General features: G+C 43.3%; 1 protein-coding gene across 1 annotated transcript in view; it reads left to right on the top strand.

Moving 5' to 3' along the window:
- Window positions 1-2550: 2550 nt before the first annotated feature.
- TAOK1 (TAO kinase 1) overlaps window positions 2551-9066 on the top strand; it is a 109505-nt gene continuing 102989 nt past the window's right edge. The window contains exon 1 of the mRNA XM_006042150.4: window positions 2551-3238. The gene's annotated coding sequence lies outside the window, so the exon portion shown is untranslated. The remainder of the gene's footprint in view (window positions 3239-9066) is intronic.

The raw sequence follows: 9066 nt of genomic DNA, 5'->3' as shown, positions 1-9066 counted from the left end.
AATGGGGTATGAAATAATATTTTGGAAACTATTGGGGAAAAAACTGAACATGAGTTGGGTATTAAATCATATTAAGGACATATTTTAAAGGTGTGATAAAGAAATCATGGTTATGTTAAAAGTATTTATTAGAGATACATATTCAGTTCAGTTGCTCAGTTGTGTCCGACTCTTTGTGACCCCATGGACTGCAGCATGCTAGGCTTCCCTGTCCATCACCAACTCCCAGAGCCTGCTCAAACTCATGTCCTTCGAGTCAGTGATGCCATCCAACCATCTCATCCTCTGTCATCCCCTTTTCCTCCTGCCTTCAATCTTTCCCAGCACCAGGGTCTTTTCCAATTAGTTCTTCGAGTTAGTTCTTTTCATCAGGTGCCCAAAGTATTAGAAGTTCAGCTTTGTCATCAGTCCTTCCAATGAATATTCAGGACTGATATCCTTTAGGATTGACCAGTTTGATCTCCTTGCAGTCCAAGGGACTCTCAAGAGTCTTCTCCAACACCACAGTTCAAAAGCATCAATTCTTTGGCATTCAGATACCAGAGATATCAGAAATCAGAGATACATGTTAAAGTAAATATTTACAGGTGAAATGTTATCATGGTTTGTTAGAGATTTACTTAAAAGTGCATGAGGGTGGACTTCCCTGGTGGTACTGGATAAGAATCGGCCTGCCAATGCAGGGGACAGGGGTTCCATCCCTGGTCCAGGAAGATTCACGTGCCACAGAGTAACTGAGTCCATGCGCCATAACTATCGAGCCCGCATGCTACAACTACTGAAACCTGTGCCCCTAGAGCCTGAGCTCTGCAACAAGAGAGACGCCACTGCAATGAGAAGCCCATGCACAAGAAGAGTAGCCCCTGCTCACCTCAACTAGAGAAAGCCTGTATGCAGCAAGGAAGACCCAGCACAGCCAAACAAACAAACCCCCATGGGGTGAGGGAAAAGGTTGTGGGAGAACAGGTGAAACAAGAATGATGAAGTGTGATAACCAGTGAAGTTGGGGTAAGTCATGAGGTTTACTATTCTGACTCCTTTTTTGTTTGTTTGAAATTTTCTATTAAAAATTAAGAACAAATACTACAGGAAAGCATGAATCTCTTTCCATTCCCAAATGTATAAAGTAACCAGAAGAGAACATTCTTGCTGTAACACTCTCAGAAAATGGGATCAGGATTGGAGGGGCATTATTTAAGAAGTATGTGGCGGGAGAAGGGCTCCAGGGACAGGACGGTACAAGAAAAACTGTTTCTGAGCAGTGCTGAAAAAGCCATAGAGGAACACAAATTTCAAGATGAAAGGAGTATCAACTATGCCAACTATTGTAGATGTCAAGAAGGAAAGGATTAAAATGATTACTCCACTAGATATAACTAGGAAGTCACTCTTGACCTTGGCAGGATCAAAGTTTTCATTTTCAGTGGAGGTGGGATGATATACAACTTTTCCAAGAACTTGTCTATGAAGGAGAGGTACGGTGAAGATTGTAATCTCTCCTTCAATCTCAAAGAAGAATAAATTAGGGCATTTTTTGGTTTTTCATGCTGAGGGGAAGTTGCCCCTTTGAGAAAGATTGATGACATAGATGAAAAGAGTAATGACCAACTGATTTGCAAAGCAAGGACTCTTACTAGGAGAGGGAACATTGCGAACAAATTATACATACATCCCGCTGAAGCAGAGAGCTAGTTTTTTTTCTGATCACAGCCAACGTACTTGCCTAGTTTAACTTCCAATTATTGTTCTGGCGTACATATTCACTTACAAGTCCCACATGACACATCTATTTATCTCAGTTTTATACACTGAAGAAAAAAGATTTTTTTATGACTGAACTTTAGGCATACCTTTTGGTTCTTGAATAAAATTGTTCTCTTTGTGGCCCACCCAAGAGGTTTTCCCCTTTAAAAGGTTTTCATTACAAAAAATGAGAAGCACTACCTCTTCTCTTAGAACTCTTCAGTTTGTTTACTGCTCTTATTACTCAGCCTACTCACTCCACAAAAACTTTTCAAGAATTTGTCCTTTTTCTACCATCGCTAACATATAGGATGGTGTAGATCTGTATTTCTCTTATTACCGTTCCAAAAATTATTATAAACTTTTCGAATCTGAAAAACTCAATTATATACTGATTACGCTGACCATCTTATCTCTGAATTCCAAGGAGGGATTGAAGTAAAGTGTGTAAGAAGGGGATTATTCAACACGTCAGGGAAAACTTCATTCTCAGGGTTATGGGTGGGGGGTGCAGATACTTTGGGAGTGGGAAAAGCAGAGGCGGAGGAGAGCATATAAGCTCTTCTTTCTTAGGTTTCAGGGTGAAATAAATGCACCTGACGCACGCGTGGCAGAAGAGCTCCGCCAGCTGAGCGAGCCGGGGCCGGACAGAGGCTGTAAACTCGGGGACACTCGTGAGACTCCGTCCAGTGTTAGCACTCGCGCGTTCCCGTGAGGGCGTGCACGCGTACGCAGTCTTGTCTCGCGCAGGGTCGAGCCTGTCAGGCGGGAAATCTCGCGAGATCGGAGACTGGGATGACTGTCGGGAGGAGGGGAGTGGTGTCGGGGAAGGGGGGGAATCTGGGCAGCGGCCGGGCTCTGTGGCTTCAGGGCTCGGAGAGAGAGAGGGAGGGTGGCAAAGAGAGTGAGTCGGTGCCGCCGCCTGCCTAAGGAGAGAGGAGGGGTCCCGCTTGCCTGCGCCCTTCGCGGGCCGAGAGCGCGAGGCACCCGCAACCTCTGAGGCCTCCGGCCCCTGGGGACCCCGCCCCGCCGCCGGCCGGCCGGCCCGGGGCCTCTCTTCCCTTTGTGAGCGCCCCCTTCCCAGGGGTGGTGGTGGTGGCGGAGGGCTGTGCGTGGGCCCGCCCGCCGAGGGGCCGCGGCGGGGGACCGAGAGGGCCTCGGCTGTGTGAGGACAGGAGGCGGCCGAGGCCCGGGCCGGTTCCCCCGAGGCGGCGGCGGCGGCGGCGGCGGCTCCCGGCACTTCCCCGCGCCATCTTAGCTGAGCCCAAGCGCTGAGGGCGCCTCCTCGACCCCAGTCGTCCCCTCGCCCCCCCCCCCCCCCCCCCCTTGTCGCAGAGCTTGGGCTGGGCGGCTTGCTGGGGCTCCGGGGGGGGGGGCGGCGGTCTGTCGCCTGGCCCCCTCCTCCTCCTCACTCCTCGCCCTCCAGCCTAGCGGCTCTCTCGGCGCTGCAGGGGGCTGCGCCTGCCTACTCCGCCCCAGACCTGTCGGCGAAAGGGTAAGGGCACCTCTGCTTTGGGAAAGGGAGACATGGAGGGGGCGGGGAAATTCGGCCCACTCTGACCGCTGCGCGGAAGCTGGGATGTGGGGGTGGGGTGGGGGAGGGAGACAAGGAGGGTCTGTGATTCTGTGGGTGGGGTGAGGAAGCTGGTGAACTAGGCGCCCTCCTGTTTTGAGGGGCAAGAGCAATTGCATTCCTCTTTCCTGAGGGTCACCGGAAGGGGTGGTGGAAGGGGATGTCTCGAGGAAGGTGTGGCCCTCCTAGGGAGACAGGGTTGATGTGCACCCCGACTTAAAGGCGCGAGGTCCCCTTCCCTTCTGATCCCTCTGCTCCTCCCTCTTCTCCTTTGTAGTGTCTGTGTATTCTTGAGAAGGGAGACTGCTCTGGATAGTCTACTGGGTAGATTCCTCCCGCTCCCCAGGAAGTCTGTACCCCACTTCTGTAGGGGTGATGGAAGCGTTTCTTTCCCCCTACCCTTCCCCATCCTTTAGTCTGCTGCAGTGCTGCAGAAGTCCAAGGCAGTTTCTTCATACACAGGCCCGTGTATACACTGAAGGGAGGGGGAGCGGGAGAGGGAAGTAATGGCGATTCCCTTAGAAAGGTTACCCCTTTTCCTTTGGTTTTAAATCGATAACAGTACCGGTTTAATACTCTTGAGATCTGTCCGTGGGAAGTATATCTGTTCCTGTTGTTATTGCGGGGATATGGCCACTCAAGAGGGACCCTGCCATGTTAGGAACAGTTTTGATGGTCTCTCTTGCTCTCTCATTTGAACAGTAGATTGACTTTGTGTGAGCATATTGGGTTTTCGTTAAGATTCAAGTAAAATAATTTTGTTTTCTCTGATTTCCCACTTTTTTTTTCTCTTCCTATGACTTTTGTAGTACTTGAAGAATTATTCAAGATTATTCTGTACAGACAGGATGTCAGATGGACATTGCTTCTCCCTGAGCTGTGAATTTTTAGGGTTAATACTATTTTGTATACATCGAAATTGGAATTTTCCCAAAATGATTAGGCCACACACCTTTCTATTGCAAATGCTTTGTTTCTTAGTGTAAGGGAAAAATAAACGTTAATTTGCCTGATTATGCTGTAATACAATATTCTGTAGTCAAAAAGTCATTTTCCACTTTTGCTTCATGTCATATTTAAGACAAATCATCTTATCTGGTTTGTGGTAGTACTTATTGGTTTTGTTTAGTAGAATAGAAATAAATTAAAAAAAAATTACATTCTAGAAGTATGTTGCCAAGTTCTTCTTGTGACCAAAGAGGAGTCTTGAAGTCTATAGTTGATACTTTTCTCTTCACTGATGGAGTGAGTTCAAAACGTTCCATACTTGAATATTTATATAATTAAATAACTGTTACACAGAGTGATGAAGATGACTAAATACAGAGATCATGTCTTGACATTTTACCATCAAGTTGTATTTATTGTTTAAGCTTTACTTAGTGGCTGACTTGTTTTTATATACTTCCCTGCCATCTACATTTTACATTGTTCATCAGAGCTCTTTTGGTGTTTGTTGCATTTTGAAACCCATTTTAAGACAAGGATTTAAAGATGTTAAAGGCAGTAGTAGTGTTAAGCATTAATTTATTTTCTGTCTTATTTCATGATTTTAATATAGGAGGACACGTTAATGGTATGTTAAGTCAGTTTTTATTATTTTTACTTGGCAAATCTCCTTGCTTTTTTTATTCTCTTGATTTTTTATCTGAATTCATTTAAATTTAAACAGCACTTCTCATTTGAATCTTTATTTCATGGCACAATGCAGCATGTTGTGGTGGGCAGTTTTTCCCTGTATGGCAAACTGTGACGTAAAGTTTAATTCTCTATGTTATGGCTTGTTGTTGATAATTAATTCGTATATACTAGCATGTGTAAACCCCAGCTTATTAAAGAGTGTCTGTTTTGTCTTTCAAAGATGTAGAGAGAGGGGATTTATCAATAAGGGCTATAAAACTTAAGGATGTAGACAGGATATAGGTAAACTACTTGCTATACATCAGAATGCTGGAACTAAGAAGTACTCTTTAGAAAAATTATAAAGAGACCCTTGTCAATAGTTGGTAGGAATTCTGCTAAAAGTGGTAAAATTATGTTCATGACCAATTAGATAAATTCATTATTGGGGGAAAAACTGAGGGTTATGGCAGCTGAGTTCTGATGCTGCTGTCAGAAAGAGAATACTGAGAACTATTAGTCTGAGTTGGTTGATTCCAGATTAGTATGGTACCTCTTGTGTTTCTAAATAGTTCATCTACAAAATGGCAGTGGACATCACTTCCTGTTCTTTCACAACTGACTCTCTGAATTCCCTTTTAATGACTTAATTTTTGGCATTCTCGTATCTGATTTGCTAATTTTGTTATAATTCTCATGCTTTATAGATGGAAGAATTTGTTAGAATCAATTTAGTTTTAAAAGGTTTTATATAGAATTATTTTGACAGTAACTAAGTATCCTTCCAAATTAAAGGATATTTTCTCAAACATTTAAACTCTGAAAGGTTTTAAAGAAATATAACAATATACAGGACCAAAAGTATGAGTGAACTGAATAGAAAGTAGTTACTGTATTTTCTGTAATATATATTTTGGGAGAACAGTAGATATGCAGTTAATTGACCATGTTAGTATACACCATGCTTTCTGCATATCAAAGTATAGGCATGATACTTGATCCCATGTTATGATGCCATCCCACTAGTACGAAAGAAACTAATTATTTGCAAAATACTAGAAGAACCAAATACTCTTAACCATAAAAAGTGTAATTTAAGAATTTGCTAGTACTTGTAAATATGGAGCTGGAGGAGGGCACAGCATCCCATTCTAGTATTTTTGCCAGGACAATTCCATGGACAGAGGAGTCTGGTGGGTGACGGTCCATAGGGTCACAGAGAGTCGGACATGACTGAAATGACTTAGCATGCACACAGTGGATATGAATACTTAGTAAATCCAGAAGTTATTTAGAGGGCCAATTCTTGGCATTGAATTTACATTTGAGATTGATCTTATTCAGATTACCTGGAAATAAATTCTGTTTTCCATTTGACCACTTGAAATATTAAAATCGTTTTCTCTCTCCTGTGTATATCTTTTTGGTTATCAGTAGTCTGTTGTAACAATTGCACTCATACTATTAACTTTTTAGAAATTAGGAGCTTTTTTATATGTATTAGTTAAGGGCTGCTGTTCAGTTCCGGATTATATATGAATGAATCTCTTCTAAAGTTTCAATTCTGTAGTCAAAAATAAAAGTGAGATTGTTGTATCAGAGTGCCAATGTATGTTCATCCACCTTTAGGTTTCTGTACTTGTTCATGGTTGGATTTTTTTTTTTATTGTTCAAGGTTTCAAATTTTAAAATGTGAGTGTAGGAGAAAGAAATGGCAACCCACTCCAGTATTCTTGCCTGGAAAAGTCCATGGACAGAGGAGCCTGGCGGGCTGCAGCCCATGGGGTTAGATGACTGAGCATGCATGCATGAGGGTGGAGAGAGATGGGTTGGTAGCAATAAATTGGTAGAACTAAAAAATAAATAAATAAAATGTAAGTGTAAAAAACACAAATCCATTATATTGGATTAAAATTTTTAATTTTTAATGATAAAAATTAATATTTAATATCATTAAAGTGTCTCATACCTTCTTCTTTTTTTTTTTTTTCTCATACCTTCTTAAAAAATCCAAATGAATTTAAAAATTATGGAGGGACTAGAAACAATTGCAATTGGGATGTTCTGTCAACATTTGGTAACAATTATTTCTATATCAGTCTCTTGTTTGTGCTAGAAGAAGACTTTTTGTTCTGAAATAGAGTTTAAGGCTGCATCCTCTTACCTAGTGACTGAATTGAGTGGCCCATAAAAGGTGGAAAGGCTTTTCACAATATAAAGTACTTGGCATGTAAATAGAGTTAATGAAAGTACAGGTTACTAAATACTTTATATAATAAATATATAGCCTGTTAAAAATATCAATGACACTGGAATTGTTATGTAAACATAACTACATTTAATGTACCCTAACTTATCTTTGGAGAAGGCAGTGGCAACCCACTCCAGTACTCTTGCCTGGAAAATCCCATGGACGGAGGAGCCTGGTAGGCTGCAGTCCATGGGGTCGCGAAGAGTCAGACACGACTGAGCGACTTCACTTTGACTTTTCACTTTCATGCATTGGAGAAGGAAATGGCAACCCACTCCAGTGTTCTTGCCTGGAGAATCCCAGGGACAGCGGAGCCTGGTGGGCTGCCGTCTATGGGGTCGCACAGAGTCGGAAACGACTGAAGCGACTTAGCAGCAACTTATCTTTAAAGTTAAGAAGGGGATGATTTTTCCTTTTGATAAAGTTATTCAATATGATAGTGTTGTGCAGATTCAGAAATAAATGAATTACTTCATTTAAGGAGCACACATGCAAAGTTCAGTTTCTGAGAAAAGCTGCTGCTGCTGCTGCTAGGTAGCTTCAGTCATGTCTGACTCTGTGCAACCCCATAGACGGCAGCCCACCAGGCTCCCCCGTCCCTAGGATTCTCCAATCAAGAACACTGGAGCGGGTTGCCATTTCCTTCTCCAATGCATGAAATTGAAAAATGAAAGTGAAGTCGCTCAGTCATGTCCAACTTTTCGCGACCCCATGGACTGCAGCCTACCAGGCTCCTCCATCCATGAGATTTTCCAGGCAAGAGTACTGGAGTGGGTCGCCATTGCCTTCTCTTCTGAGAAAAGCATCAACAGATAATGGTATGGAGCACAATATTTGGATCTGTAGTCACCAATAATAAACTGGCGCTTCAGTTCAGTTCTGTCGCTCAGTCGTGTCTGACTCTTTGCGACCCCGTGAATCGCAGCACTCCAGGCCTCCCTGTCCATCACCAACTCCTGGAGTTCACTCAGACTCACGTCCATCGAGTCGGTGATGCCATCCAGCCATCTCATCCTCTGTCGTCCCCTTGTCCTCCTGCCCGCAATCCCTCCCAGCATCAGTCTTTTCCAATGAGTCAACTCTTCGCATAGGTGGCCAAAGTACTGGAGTTTCAGCTTTAGCATCATTCCTTCCAAAGAAATCCCAGGGCTGATCTCCTTCAGAATGGACTGGTTGGATCTCCTTGCAGTCCAAGGGACTCTCAAGAGTCTTCTCCAACACCACAGTTCAAAAGCATCAATTCTTCAGCACTCAGCTTTCTTCACAGTCCAACTCTCACATCCATACATGACCACGGGAAAAACCATAGCCTTGACTAGACGGACCTTTGTTGGCAAAGTAATGTCTCTGCTTTTCAATATGCTGTCTAAGTTGGTCATAACTTTCCTTCCAAGCGTTTAATGTATCTTAATTTCACCATTTATTAGCTGTGTGACTTCTTTATGTCACTTTTTAAGCCTCACTTTCCCTGGTGGCTCAGAGAAGGAAATGGCAACCCACTCCAGTATTCTTGCCTGGAAAATCACATAGACAGAGAGGTCTGGTGGGCTACAGTCCATGGGGTCTCAAAGAGTCGGACGCAGCTGAGTGACTAACACACTTCCCTGGTGGCTCAGATGGTAAAGAATCCGCCTGCAATGCGGGAGACCTGGGTTCAATCCCTGGGTTGAGAAGATCCCTTGGAGAAGGGAATGGCAACCCACTCTAGTATTCTTGCCTGGAGAATTCCATGGACAGAGGAGCATGGCAGGCTACAGTCCCTGGTTGCAAAGAGTCGTCTGAGTGACTGAACACTTTTTCCTGGTCTATAAAATGAAAACAATGTCTACTTTATAAGGTTGTTAGGTTTAAATGGGATAATACTTATTAAGTACTTAAC

Source organism: Bubalus bubalis, chromosome 3, assembly GCF_019923935.1.
Source record: "Bubalus bubalis isolate 160015118507 breed Murrah chromosome 3, NDDB_SH_1, whole genome shotgun sequence".
NCBI classification, from domain to species: domain Eukaryota; kingdom Metazoa; phylum Chordata; class Mammalia; order Artiodactyla; family Bovidae; genus Bubalus; species Bubalus bubalis.
Note: the sequence above shows the minus strand (reverse complement) of the source record. Positions and strands in the feature narration are given on the sequence as shown.